The sequence below is a fragment of the Erythrolamprus reginae genome, chromosome Z (assembly GCF_031021105.1).
Source record: "Erythrolamprus reginae isolate rEryReg1 chromosome Z, rEryReg1.hap1, whole genome shotgun sequence".
Lineage (NCBI taxonomy): Eukaryota > Metazoa > Chordata > Lepidosauria > Squamata > Dipsadidae > Erythrolamprus > Erythrolamprus reginae.
In genome coordinates this window covers 38,850,240-38,862,885 of record NC_091963.1, presented here as the reverse complement: position 1 = coordinate 38,862,885, position 12,646 = coordinate 38,850,240, and positions in this window count along the sequence as shown.

The following is a 12,646-nucleotide window of genomic DNA, read 5'->3' as shown; positions in this document are numbered from 1 at the left end:
CCTTAAAGCCCACCTCTGTCATCAGGCATGGGGGAATTGAGATATTCCTTCCCCCTAGGCTTATACAATTTATGCATGGTATGTTTGTGTGTATGTTTGGTTTTTAATAAGGGTTTTAGTTATTTTAAATATTAGATTTGTTATATGCTGTTTTTTATTATTGTTGTTAGCCACCCCAAGTCTACGGAGAGGGGCAGCATATAAATCTAATAAATAAGTAAGTAAGTAAGTAAGTAAGTAAGTAAGTACGTAAGTATGTAAGTAAGTAAGTAAGTAAGTAAGTGAATGAATGAATGAATGAATGAATGAATAAATAAATAAATAAATAAAAGACTTGTAGATTTCCAACACCCAAAATTCCCCAGCCAGCATCAAAATTACAAGTTTTAAAGTAATTTTTTTAAATTTTCCCTCTCAACATACATTCAAACAATACAGTATAGCAGCGGTCCCCAAACTACGGCCCGCGGGCCGGATGCGGCCCAACGAGGTCTTTTAACCGGCCCGTGGCAAGCTCACGAGATTTTACTGGTCGATAAAATAAGCTCCCGAATCTCCTGTCAACTCACCACGGTCGGCTGTTCAGCGAGGAGAAGGTGGAGAGGCAAGGAGGCGGGGAGGAAAGCGGGACTGCAATTGGCCCCTTCCTTTGTCGCCTTTAGGGAGAGAAACTGTTGCTGCCCTATGGCAGAGCAGCAACAGTTCCTCTCCCTAAAGGCGAGAAAGAAATTGGCCAATTGCAGGCCCGCTTTCCTCCCCGCCCCCTTGCCTCTCCACCTCCTCCTCCCCTCCTCCTCCGCGGTGAGTGGACGCAAAATTCAAGTTTGGGTGTGGGGGGGAGGCGGCTGCTTGAAAACCCCTGACCTCCATCGCCTCCCCCCCACGGCACAAGGCGAGCACACCTCGCCGCTGACACAGGCGCCGGGGACTGCCCTGTCCCCCTGTCCCCACTGCGCAAAACTACGCAGCCCCAGACCGCTCGCTTCTCCAGCCAGCAAAGCCAACTGCCTGGCTTTGCTGGCTGATGCAGGGAAGGAAAGCGTCACATTTAAAAAGCACGCCACTTTCTGGGAGTGCGGCGCCGTGGTGGCCTTCAAGCGCGGCCCTTCTCGGCGCCCCACCACCCGTTCATGCAGGAAGAGATCGGGCACTTTACTGGGAGGTGGAGGCGGCGTGGGGCCGGACGCTGGGTGCCGGGGAGGGCGAAGGAGTGGACGCACCTCTCAGCTGCAGAGCGGAACGGGGGTGGAGATCAGCAGCGGAGTCCGGCGCTGGGGCCATGCGGGACCGCTCATCCAGGCGCGCGTGGACCGGCAAGCCTGGATGAGCGGTCCCGCATGGCCCCAGGCCCCCAACGCCGGACTCCGCTGCTGATCTCCACCCCCGTTCCGCTCTGCAGCTGAGAGGCGCGTCCACTCCTTCGCCCTCCCCGGCACCCAGCGTCCGGCCCCCACCTCCCGGTAAAGTGCCCGATCTCTTCCTGCAGGAAAGGGTGGTGGTGCGCTGCGAAGGGCCGCGCTTGAAGGCCACCACGGCGCCGCAGTCCCAGAAAGTGGCGTGCTTTTTAAATGTGACGCTTTCCTTTCCTGCATCAGCCAGCAAAGCCGGGCAGTCGGCTTTGCTGGCTGGAGAAGCGAGCGATCTGGGGCTGCGTAGTTTTGCACAGGGGGACAGGGCAGTCCCCGGCGCCTGTGTCAGCGGCGAGGTGTGCTCGCCTTGTGCCGTGGGGGGGAGGCGATGGAGGTCAGGGGTTTTCAAGCAGCCGCCTCCCCCCCACACAGAGATAAGAGAGAGAAAGAAAGAGAGGGACAGAGAGAAAGAAAGAGGGACAGAGAGAAAGAAAGAGAGGGACAGAGAGAAAGAAAGAGACAGAGAGAAAGAAAGAGGGACAGAGAGTAAGAAAAAGAGGGACAGAGAGTAAGAAAGAGAGGGACAGAGAGAAAGAAAGAGGGACAGAGAGAAAGAAAGAGAGGGACAGAGAGAAAGAAAGAGACAGAGAGAAAGAAAGAGGGACAGAGAGTAAGGAAGAGAGGGACAGAGAGAAAGAAAGAGGGACAGAGAGAAAGATAGAGAGGGACAGAGAGAAAGAAAGGGACAGAGAGAAAGAAAGAGAGGGACAGAGAGAAAGAAAGAGGGACAGAGAGAAAGAAAGAGAGGGACAGAGAGAAAGGAAGACAGACAGAAAGAAAGAGGGACAGAGAGTAAGAAAGAGAGGGACAGAGAGAAAGAAAGAGGGACAGAGAGAAAGATAGAGAGGGACAGAGAAAGAAAGGGACAGAGAGAAAGAAAGAGAGGGACAGAGAAAAAGAAAGAGAGGGACAGAGAGAAAGAAAGAGGGACAGAGAAAGGGAGAGAGAGAAAGAGAAAGAAAGGTAGAGAGAAAGAGGGAGAGAGAAAGAGAGTGAGTGAGAGAAAGGGAAGAGAGAGAGAAAGAAAGAGAGAGGGGGGAGAGAAAGAGGGAAAGATAGAGAGGGAGAGAGAAAGCAAGAGGAGAGATAGAAAGGGAGAGAGAGAGAAAGGAGGAGACAGAGAGAGGGAGAGAGAAAGAGGGAGAGATATAAAGAGAGTGAGTGAGAGAAAGAGAGAAGAGAGAAAAAGAGAGAGAGAGGACAGAGAGAAAGAGAGAGAACTAGAAAGACAGAAGGACAGAGAGAAAGGGAGAGAGAGAGAAAGAGGAAGAATAAATATTAAATATTGTATTTGTTCCCATTTTGTTTTTTACTTTAAATAATGTATGTGCAGTGTGCATAGGGATTTGTTCACACGTTTTTTTAATAGTCCGGCCCTCCAACAGTCTGAGGGACAGTGAACTGGCCCCCTGTGTAAAAAGTTTGGGGACCCCTGCAGTATAGCATCTAATTTCCCATGAATAAAATGCATGGAACTAACATCAGTCATCAACTAACATCAGTCATCAGTTAGTAACTAACATCAATCATCAAAAAAGTTGCAGATTTTTTTTTCTAATTTGGTCATCCATTACATACATTTTCTTTTGATTGAATTTCTTCCTTAATGTTCCTTCAAAAATATAACAACAATCATAATTCTAACTTATTAACCATTAAGCCATAGTACTTCCTTCCATTCTTTATACATTTTTCTATATAAACTAAGGAAATCTTGTATAACCAATCAAATGTTAGCAAAAAGAAATTAAAAAACAGAGCATAACACAAAAATTTCAGATTTCTTTCCCCCTCTAAATAGTACATTTCCCAAAATTTTAAAATTATTTCAACCCATTGGCCAATTAATGCTTATCTATATTTCTTACTTAATTGTTAATCTTAAATATCAATCAATTTCAATCATTTGAGAAAAGAAAAAGAAAGTTTCTAAATATTATCTAATTTCACTCAGTCTTTAATAATCTAAATCAGTATTGTATTATAATCAATACTAATAACTCTATTAATGCCAGTAACCAATTCCTAAATTCATCTATCTAATTAAATAATAATAATTAAAGTTAAACAAAACAGTTAAGAAATACTCCAAATTTAATCAACCCTTCTCAAACTCAAATTTCTTTAATCTGAGCAGAATTCTGACCGAACCCCTTTCTTTTTTATTTTTTAATATACTCTTTTAGTCCCCTTTTCCATTTTATTCTTTCTATTTCTTCTCTTGATACCTTCAATTTTTACGAATATCAGCTTTTTATATTTTTGCACCCAGTCACTTTCAATGTCACATTCTTTTTGAGTCTGGTCAGCCCCTGGCTCCCAATCACATCCTTTCAATTTTTCTTTTGTGCTAATTTCAATATGCTCATGGTAAAACATGCAATCAACAGCCTGATCATTGACCAAACAATTGTTAATGCTTTTAATACTGTTATTTGTTAAAATAACTGAGTCATCCGATTTAATAACATCTCCTTTAATCAGTCCATTCTTCAGTATCTTATTTTCCACATCCTCCTAGTTGTTCTGCTCCTCTGCTCCTCTTTTCTTGTTTGGGTCATTCGCTTCTTTTGTTTTCTAGTGATTCCTGTACAGTCTCTAATTGATTCTCTAAATTCATTCATAATTCCTCAAATATCATTAAAGATTTCTCTAATCGCCTGGATCTTCGATTTGTCCATATCTGCAGAAAGAACTTTTATATTTCCAGCTGTTTAGAAAAGGAAAAATTCTCTTGAACAGCCTAATATGCTATTTTCACCAGTTTCATAAGATGTAGTGCAACTTCAAGGATTTTTTTTCAGAGAGTTCATTAAAAGTTCAAGTCCAACTCAGAGTTACCACAATCAAGGTTTCTTCTTTTATTAGCTTTTTAAAGAATGTCCAGTTAGGTTCTCTTTTTTTTCTTTTTCCAAGGCCAAACAACATATATTAATTGAGCAAATAATTCTCCCGCCAACAGACTTTCTTCCAATAGATGGCAGCACCATTAATCCAGCAAAGAAGAAAAAAAAGCCTTAATTCCAATTTTAAAATGTTTAGCACAAACAGGGAAAGAAGGATTCTGAAATTTAAACAGTTTAAGTTCTTTTAAATCAAGTCTTAATCAAACTAAGCATGCAAAAGCTGCCACCTGGGTTTTAACTGTCACTTTCTAATCCAGTCAATAGACATTAAACAGTTCTGGTGCTAATTAGCCACCTTGTTCAGCTTTCCTCTTATTAAAAAAACCAGTTCTCTTTTAAAAAAAGAAAAAAATTGGCAAATCATTCAACACAACTCACAATTTTCTTCCATTCAACCTCCAATACAACTCTTTAGAAATTAATTTCTTCTTTCCAGATGACTTCCAACATAATAGCAATTCTCTTCCTGATACGTAGTCGAGCCGTGGCTATGGCGACCAAAGCTGCTTCGCACCACCGCTGGTGGAGTCTCCAAGCAGTCTGTCCGCTCACCTCAAACCCTTTGCCATGTCCCCTTCTTCACCTTCCCTTCAGGGAGGCTTTGGCCTGATTCGACAGAATTGGCACTCCTGAACGGCTTGGATTCGGATATCCCCCCGCCGGAGCACTGCGGATTCCATCTTGCCGGCCCACTAACCACACCCCTCTGTCCTACCTCTATTTTTAACCTTTAAAAAAAATCTTATTTTTTTTCCAATCTGCTTTTGTGGCAGCTTTTAAAAATAATTTCTGAGTCTGTGCATCTCCAAATATAAAGACACAAGGGACCCTGTTCATAAATATGTGTATGCTATTTCTATGAGTCATAGAAAGCAACCAGGAATTAGAATATTAACATTTTGTTGGTTTATGGCCTATAATGTGAATTTGTCAAGAGGAGGTCACTTCCTTCTTGATTTCCCACAAAAGATTAATGTTAGTGTGGGGAAAACAATTTAAAAAGAATATAAAACAAATTATGCAATTTGTATACAATTTGTATTTAAAAATTCAGACTAAAAACACACCAGTTCTTCCCTTATCATAAAAATGATTGCACTCAAAAAAGTGAAGAAACTGCATAAAATTGATACCATTTATGTAAATTTAATGAACCAAGAGGAGCCCTGGAGCCTTGCATGATATCTGCTTTTTATTCGCTTTGATAGAATCTGTAGCAAACTTATTGCAGATAGAAAAGTGTATTTGGGACTTGTTCTCAGTAATTAAAAAATACTATCTGCATCTATGCTAATTCAGAAAACACAATATTCCTTTTTTGTACATTGAAAAGTACATTCAGAAATTTAAAAATTGTCATAATAAACGTAAAAGAAGCAGTTTGATAATTGTGCCTCAGAATAGCAATTCCTGGTCTTCTTTCCTACTTTAGAACACCTGCTTATCTTTGCCCTGAATTTGTAACATCTGACATAAGTTTTATTTGTCTCATTAATTTACTTTGATGTTGCAACAGTGAGCTTCTACGTGCTTTGAAGCACATAATTATAATCAGGACATATCTTAAAATGAACATTTTCAAGTACTTGCTTTATAAGAGTCTGTTACTGAAAAGAGAGCTAGAAATGTTTGATATTTTACACTTCCTAATCAATATGAGCTTCAGTGGCACAGTGGTTAGAGTACAGTACTATAAGCTATTTCTATTGATTACCGTCTGCTCAGCAGTTTGGCAGATCGAATCTCACCAGGCTCAAGGTTGACTCAGACTTCCATCTTTCCAAGGTCAGTAAAATGAAGACCCAGATTGCTGGGGGCAATATGCTAATTCTGTAAACTGCTCAGAGATGGCTGTAAAAGCACTATGAAGCAGTATATAAATATAAGTGCTATAAGTCTTACATTGCACCGGAGGCGGAATAAGAATTTGGACATCAAGAGCTGGGTTTAAATGGGTCACTTTATTAAACTTAAATGAACATTAACTGATTATCGACTAATAACCAGGACCTGCAGAGGCCACTAAAAATTTGGGGTGGAAATAATTCACGAATAACCTTCCTGGGCAACTATGGGCATAGCTCCTTGCTGAACAAGGTGAAGGTACCTGGCCACGCCTTGGCGTGTGGAAGGGCTTACCGTCCAATCCCCTTCTGATTATTGGGATAGGTGAATCCCAAGGGCACTTCCTCTCCAATTGCACCAGTCGCATAGTACCTGGCGCTCCTGGCTACAGATTGCCCATCATCTTCCAAAAGATTCCCTAAAGGAGAATACACAGTTGCTATCATTGCCCATTTTCCGCCCCTAACCTGCCAAACCCCAGTGACCAAAGGGAAGACAATTATCGAATTTTGACTAACTATGCTACACCCCTTAATCAGTTCATCCTCACTCCCCAGTGTGGAATAGGCAAAAAAACGGTCACCGCTGAAACACTGAGACTGCCAAAGGCACTCTAGTGCACTTGTACTCGCCCCTTACTGACCTCTTAGGAATCTGGGGAGGTCAACCATAGATAGTCTAAGGGTAAAGTGTTGGGGGTTAGGGGATGATACTACGAAGTCCGGTAATGAGTTCCACGCTTCAACAACTTGATTACTAATGTCGTATTTTTTACAGTCAAGTTTGGAGCGCTTAATATTAAGCTTGAATCGGTTGTGTGCTCTTGTGTTGTTGTGGTTGAAGCTGAAGTAGTCTTTGATAGGCAGGACATTGCAGCATATGATCTTGTGGGCAATACTTAGATCATGTTTAAGGCGTTGTAGTTCTAAGCTTTCAAGACCCAGGATTGTAAGTCTAGTTTCGTAGGGAATTCTGTTTCAGGTAGAGGAGTGGAGGGCTCTTCTGGTGAAGTATTTTCCAGGGTGTTAATGTCAGAAATGTGGTATGGATTCCAAACAGATGAGCTGTATTCTAGAATAGGTCTGGTGAAAGTTTTGTAAGTTCTGGTAAGTAGTGTGAAATTTCCAGAGCAGAAGCTACGTAGGATTAGATTAACAAATCTTGAGGCCTTCTTGGTGATGTTGTTGCAGTGGGCTTTGGCATTTAGATCTTTAGTTATTAGTATTCCAAAGTCCTTGACCAAGTGAGGATTATCTGTGATAATTTGTTTATTCAGTTTGTATTTGAAGTTCTGATTCTTTTTGCTGATATGTAGGACAGAGCATTTGCTGGTTGAGATTTGGAGTTGCCATGTGTTGGATCAGTCAGAAACTAAGTCTAGGTCTTTTTGTAGAGTAGTTGTGTTTTCAGTGGTGTTGAAGAGTTTTACATAATCTGCAAAAAGAACACAGTTGCTTGTGATGAGATTGCAAAGGTCATTGATGTAGAGAATGAAGAAAGTAGGTCCCAGTACGCTACCTTGGGGGACACCGCTTTTAACAGGGACGGGTGTGGATATGGAGCTTCCTATTTTGACCACTTGTTGCCTGTTTGACAGGAATGCAGTAATCCAGCTGTGGAGGGATCCTGAGATGCCATAGGATTTGAGTTTTAGAAGTAGTTTGTCGTGGACATCTGAATCAAAAGCTTTGCAGAAGTCAATATAAAATGCATCTATAGTTTTTCCTTGGTCAAGATGAGTTGTCCATATGTTTTTGCAGTGGAGGAGCTGTAGGTTGCAGGATAGTTTTTTTCTGAATCCAAATTGTTTGTTAGACAGCAGATTATTAGTTTCTACATGGAGAGTAATTGATTGGTTTATAATTGATTCCATAACTTTCCATGGGATGCAGCATAGTGATATTGGTCTGAAGTTATCAACAAGAGAGGGGTCTCCTTTTTTGAAGACGGGGATGACCATAGCTTTTGACCATAGTTTAGGAAGTGTGCTGGTTCTGAAGGATTTTTCGAAGATTATGCTCAGTGGTTCTGCTATAGCTATTCCTCTTGGTTCTATAGCTATACCTCTTGGTTCCTCTTGGAACCTCTTGCTATAGCTATACTTCTTGGAACTGAATCCAGAAGAATAATAATTGCAGTAGAAAAAGTTTTGAATAATAATTGAATAATAATTTGAATAATAATAATTTGAATAATAATTGCAGTAGAAAAAGTTTTGAAGTTTAACTTGTTGCCTTTGCTCTTTTTCTGAATGGATTTCATGACATTGTTCTGAAATTTAAATCCAATAGTCAACAAACCTTTATAACAAGTAAAACTCCTATCCTAAAAATGACGCTATAAAGCACTGCACACCAGAACAACTAGACACAAAAAGTTTTTCCCCGAATGCCATCATTCTGCAAATTGGGTGTTCTGGGGTGGAGCTCTATTTTCGCTACCCCATTGCATTCCCCCTGTCCGAGCAGTAGCCCACTCCTGATTATCTTCTATCTAAAGTGTATGTACACATGAACACACAGCTCTTCTAAAATTATGCACATTCAACCTCATTTACTATGATAGGAAAAACATACCCAGAGCCCAAAGGGGGAAAAAAGAAAAAAAAATCAAATTTTTGCTACCGGTACTGTGTGCGTGACCATACCCGTAGGAGCCCATCACTGCAAATGACCCTCTGAATCTATCTTTTTCTTACTTTAGCATTGGTTCTTTTTTCTTTTCTTTTTTTTTTCATCTATTTTTACCCTCTTTACAGGATGGACTGATCTGCATATTTTTTTGTAATGCTTGTACTATTATTCATTGTTAACATAAACTGTTAAATTTTCTTAATTAAAACATAAACATAAAGCCTAAGACTGTTTATTTTTCTTAATTTTCTGCTTTCAGTACAATTAGCATTGATTTTTTTTAAAAAAAAGAATAAACTTACTTGCTCAGACTTTTTCAGACCTTGGAATCTAATTCATGCTGAAGGCAATTAAATATTATGAGAAACATTTAATCATGTGATAGGCTAACCCAAAGAATTATTATTATTATTATTATTATTATTATTATTATTATTATTATTATTATTATTATTATTTAGATTTGTATGCCACCCCTCTACGTAGACTCGGGGCGGCTCACAACAGTGATAAAAACAATACAAAACTAATAATTAGAGTTTAAATCCCCTAAACATGACTGCCATTATAATACAGTGAACCCTCGAGTTTCGCGTGTTCAAGTATCGCGAAAGGGCTATTTCGCGAGTTTTCAACCAGGAAGTAAACTCCACCATCTGCGCATGCGTGCCCTTCCACGCATGCATAGATGGTGGAGTTTCCCCGCCGGGCAGAGGCTTCCCTGGGTCTTCCCCCTCTTGCCCCCGTAAGACCCCAGCGGCGGCGCGAGCAACGGCGTGGGCGGGCGGGCGGCACGCGCTTGGGGACATCCCAGCTCCGCTCCCCAGCTGGGGAAAGCGCGCGCGTTTGGGGACTCCCTAGATCCGCTCCCCAGCTGGGGAGCGGATCTAGGGAGTCCCCAAACGTGCGCGCTTTCCCCAGCAACGCGCGCGCGTTTGGGACTCCCTAGATCCGCTCCCCAGCTGGGGAGCAGATCTAGGGAGTCCCCAAACGCGCGCGCTTTCCCCAGCAACGCGCGCGCGGTGGGGACTCCCTAGATCCGCTCCCCAGCTGGGGAGCGGATCTAGGGAGTCCCCAAACGCGCGCGCTTTCCCCAGCAACGCGCGCGCGGTGGGGACTCCCTAGATCCGCTCCCCAGCTGGGGAGCGGATCTAGGGAGTCCCCAAACGCGCGCGCTTTCCCCAGCAACGCGCGCACTTTCCCCAGCAACGCGCGCGCGGTGGGGACTCCCTAGATCCGCTCCCCAGCTGGGGAGCGGATCTAGGGAGTCCCCACCGCGCGCGCGTTGCTGGGGAAAGCACGCGCGTTTGGGGACTCCCTAGATCCGCTCCCCAGCTGGGGAGCGGATCTAGGGAGTCCCCAAACGCGCGCGCACCCCAGGCGCGAGCAACGGGGTGGGCGGGCGAAGGGCGGGCGGCAGTGGAAGCAAAAACACCATCTGCGCAAGCGCAGATGGTGTTTTTACTTCCGCACCGCTACTTCGCTAAAAATCGATCATCGCGTGGGGTCCTGGAACGGAACCCTCGCGATGATCGAGGGTTCACTGTATTATAAATTAAATGAGATGAATGACTAAGCAATGATTCATCCGAAGATATGGATACAATAGTAACATCAAAAGAAATCTTGTGTATGTTAAGATGCTCTCAGATTATTCTATGATTGAATCATCATTTACCAATAACTTATTTGCTTGCCTTTAACTATTGTTTCTTGGGGTACAAGGGAAAACACACTCTTTTTGATCCAAAATTCCAATTATATTTGAATATATATATCTATGTGAGAAATGTCACATAAGAACATTTTTAACCAGTTGTGGTGCTGAGAAAAGTGGAAAGAAAGAGAAAAGAATTATCAGTAACAAGGTAGATGGATTTGGTTACAGTTCTGGTGTGTGAATTGTTGAAAGATTCGAAGGACCTGTTTAAAACTGATCATCATGGAGAAAATCTAAAGGTGCTCAGTTTATGAGGGCAATTAGGGTTAGAACTGCTGTTGCTAAATGGCAGTCATAAAAGGTGATATTACATGGCCATGTCACTTAATTATGGCAGTTTTGATCTTCCTGATTGCTGTCATTAAACATGAGAGTCGATAATTTATAAGTACAATGGGCTCATAATTTCTATCACCAAGTAAGACAGTCATTAAGAAAGTCATGCTTGGCTTTATGACATTTTTGTTGCAGATGTTAAGTGAATACTTTAACTATGATAAATGCATGCAGATTACCAAGTGCTCAGATTTTGATCATATGATCATGGCATTCTGAGTCATGGGTGCAAGTAATGGCTATAATTCCCTTTGTTCATCACTGCTGTGATTATGGCCCAATAAGTGGAAAACTATCTGTAAGGGAAGACAGGTGATCATGACTTCCAACTTCATTTTGGCTTCTCATTGATTTTGCTTGCGGGAAACTGCCGGGAATGTAGTTTATTATGGCATCATAATCCCAAGCTGGGTACCAAGAAGCTGGTACATGATCATGTGATTGTGGAGACACAGCCAGAACACCTGAAGCCCGGTCATAACTATTACATGTTCATCATTGATGTAAATTTGAATAATTGCTAAGCAAACAGTTTCACACCAAGGGCCCTCTGTATCCATGTAGTAGTTAAGAGAGTCAAGACCAACTTGATGGCACATAGCCATTTTAATTGAAAATGCTTAATACGTGTTAACATGGAAAATGATTTGGCATGGCTGAAAAACTTGTCAAAATATGGAAACTGTAGATCATTGTTTCTGAAGATCATGAACTTAAGGAAAAAGAAACCCCTGGCATAGTAAAATATTGGAGGATTTAGTGCTAAACAGAATAACATGAGGAATTGATTTATGGTAGATGTAGTCATAGTAGATAACTGCAAAATAAGAAAACTGTGAGGCCAGGCAGCTATGAGGGCAAACAAAATTCTGGGTTACATCACTAGAAATATCACCAGCAGGAAAAAGGTTTTACTCCCTCTAAATAGGGCTTTAGTTAGATCCCATTTGGAATACTGTGATCAATTCTGGAGACCTCACTTAAAATATTGTATATATATATATTGATGAGACTGAGTATGTCCATAAATGGCCAACAAAAATGTTGTAAGGTCTCAGTGACAAAACATATCAGCAGAGATTGGAGGAACTGATGGAGGGCAGGAGGGAAAAGAGGGACATGACTGAAATCTTTAAATACATTAGGGTGTGAATAAGTTTCTAGAGGCAGTATTTTCATTATGCAAACACAAAGAGCACAGTGACATAACCTCAAATAGACAGGAGGAAAGTTAAAAAGTAATGTTAGAACAGAATTTACCGGATCTGGGTTTGTTACCCTGGCAGATGACTTGAATGTGTTCTACTGCAGGTTTGAAAAGAAACCACAGCCACTTATCTGCACAAATTCCATCCCAGATACACCAACAACAGCCAAATCTTCTACAACTGAACCCATCCCTTTGGGTTTACAACCCCTAATGATCACATAAAAGGAAGTGAAAGGTCTATTTCACAGACAGAAGCCTGGAAAAGCACCAGACCCAGACAAGATAACTTCTGCTTGCTTAAAAGTCTGTGCTGACCAATTGGCCCCCATCTTCACCCAAATCTTCAACAAATCACTAGAATTGTGCTATGTTCCTTCCTGCTCTACTATCATTCCAGTGCCGAAGAGGCCCTCCATCAAGGAACTGAATGACTACAGACCAGTTGCTCTAACATCTGCAGTTATGAAAACCTTTGAAAGGCTAGTGATGTTCCACTTGGAAACCATCATGGATCCACTGTTAGACCCCCTGCAATTTGCATACGAGCAAATAGATAGACAGATGATGCTGTTAATATGGCTCTACAT